Source organism: Penaeus chinensis, chromosome 11 (genome assembly GCF_019202785.1).
Source record: "Penaeus chinensis breed Huanghai No. 1 chromosome 11, ASM1920278v2, whole genome shotgun sequence".
NCBI classification, from domain to species: Eukaryota; Metazoa; Arthropoda; class Malacostraca; order Decapoda; family Penaeidae; genus Penaeus; species Penaeus chinensis.
This window is the reverse complement of record NC_061829.1, coordinates 27569629-27572128: the sequence shown is the minus strand read 5'-3', so window position 1 is coordinate 27572128 and position 2500 is coordinate 27569629. Positions and strand designations below refer to the sequence as shown.

At 44.1% G+C, this 2500-nt stretch overlaps 1 protein-coding gene across 1 annotated transcript in view; it reads right to left on the bottom strand.

Moving 5' to 3' along the window:
* LOC125030446 overlaps positions 1-2500 on the bottom strand; it is a 19597-nt gene that overhangs the window by 2966 nt on the left and 14131 nt on the right. The gene's annotated exons all lie outside the window — the stretch shown is intronic.

The following is a 2500-nucleotide window of genomic DNA, read 5'->3' as shown; positions in this document are numbered from 1 at the left end:
GTCAAATAATCTTAATATTGCCTGGTGTTGCTCCACAATGACTTTAGACAGTAGCTCTGCCCGGTATCCATGATCTCTCAGAGTGATTCACAATGAATCGTGTCAAACCCCTTCTTTAGGTCGATGTGAGCTGCAAACAGCCCACAACCGAATTCATGATGATGCTCTACAGTGACTCAAAGCGACAGGATATGGTTTATTGTGGATTTACCAAGACTTAATCCAGACTTTCCCGGCCTCTGGCACTCAGCAAGGTTGCCAAAGCTGGTACAAATGTATCAGATTTGGTACTCTTGGGTGTGCTAAGTACAACTGGTACAACTTTGAGGAAAATATTAAGAAGATAATTTCCTAATGAAATGGCAACACCGCAATACACTCGAGTATAGTCTAGAATATAAGTAAATATTACAGAGGAGACATGTATAAGATATATGTGGTAAAGAGGAGACACGTATATGACATATAGGTTGTACAGAGACACATGTAGGATGCATATGTGGTATGGAAGGAGGAAGCCTTTGTTGCATTACAATTCTTCTTCTTCAGTCTCACATCTTCCTAAAAGTACATAGTTGGTGATATGAAATATTGTGTGCAACTTCGAATGTTCTTACTGCAGTTGTAGTTTTCATCAATAACACTAGGGTATACCTGTTGGTATAACCCAGTCTGTATGTGTGTGTGTGTCATGCAGCAGCATGTGGGAGAGTAAGCCCGGAATGGAGAAGCAGAGAGTGAGTGGTTGGTCAGCTGACTGAACTGCCTGCGCTTGGGGCATGCAAACAAGTTTGGTGCCTACAGAAGCGTTTAAGGAAGAATGCTAACAGCAATTTTAGAGAAAGTAAGTATTTAATTTGAATTTCATGAGTTTTGGTACCTTTTATGCTAATCTGGTACTTCTCAGTAGCCTGAACTGGTAAAAACATTATCTCCTTCTACAGAAGGACGACTATGCCCCTCAACATGTCAGGGTGAATGGTACCAGACTGCCACATTGCAGGTAAGACAGCATGCAAGCCTTTTCAGCTAGGGAGGATATATCTTTGCTGATGGGTGGTTTTGTCACAGACATTTCAACAGCACGCACATCCAGGCTAACTGTCAATGGATCAACCTGATACAACTGTTCAAAATATTCAACACGATCCGACTAACTGTTCCATGTCCCTTCAACAGTGACTGGGTCTTGCGCGAAACAGCGAATGATACAAGATCCAATTCTCTCACAGTCGAGCCATGCAACATACATCTGTGTCCTCCAGTGTCAAAGGTACGATGAAATTCTGTCTTGCTCTTTAGTGGTCGCTAATGAACTCAAGTGTTTCACAATTGAAGGTATCCCATGGCACTACGAGCTTCATCAGATTATCGAGTGCTGTGAAACGATCAGAGATAACCTCATTAAATCTGGAGCATAGTCCCTCTCCCTCAAACTGTTCAAATGAAACACGGGGATTTTTGGCCTGACAGGTGGTTTTGAAGTGGATTCTGGAGGGTAGCCACATCCAATATACGGTCAGCACCACAGAATTCAGCACTCCAGTAGACCCTGCAGTTCTGGAAGATCCTCCAGTGAGTGTAACAGGGATGTGGTCGATCTCCTTGGGTTAGAACACTGGTACCAGGAGTCAGAACTTCTCAATTTCTAAAACCTTGCAAAGTCCCGGAAAAGGAGGCTATTTTCGCTGCTGCCATCAGTTCCCAATCCATGAGGACCAACAGACATCTCATAGTCAGCTCGATCACAGCCGGATACCGCGCTGAAGTTGCTCAATGCAAATATCTCGTTGAGGACAGCTATTTTTCCCAGATGGGAGTTTGGCATAAAAAAAAACAAAAAAAAAAATCACGTCAAGTTTACAGACATCAGAGAGAGCAACCACACTGATTCTCTACCTCTAGGACCTCCTTCTGCTCCAAGAGCCTCCACAGATCAGCCTAAGACCAATAGTTTCCACGAGTCACCATGAGGAGGCACTGTAGATGATGGGGAGGCTGTGAGCTGGCAGGGGGGGCTTATTCAGAGCTGCTCTCTTTATGCAACAGGCTAGCCAGGCGGTGGCAGCTGCAGGCAAGAAGACATGTAAATCACTTAACACTATTTAGTCTACCACACCATTGCTTCACATTACACCGAACATGAAGCATCCACCCATATATATATATATGTGTGAGTGTGTGTGTGTGTGTGTGTGTGTGTGTGTGTGTGTGTGTGTGTCTGTGTGTGTGTGTGTGTGTGTGTGTGTGTGTGTGTGTGTGTGTCTGTGTGTGTGTGTGTGTGTGCGCGCGCGCACTTATAAACCGACTTTCGAAGAACCAAACTCCAACGCGCTTGGAATTTAGCAAACGATATCATTGCTTGTCATAAACGCTGATTGACTATTGATTGTACTGCCAGGGTTAGGGTCAGTCAGGGAAAAACTATCGAACACACATTCCACATTACGCTCAAGTATCAACATTAACATACAGCATGGATGACCGCTGAAGACTTGTC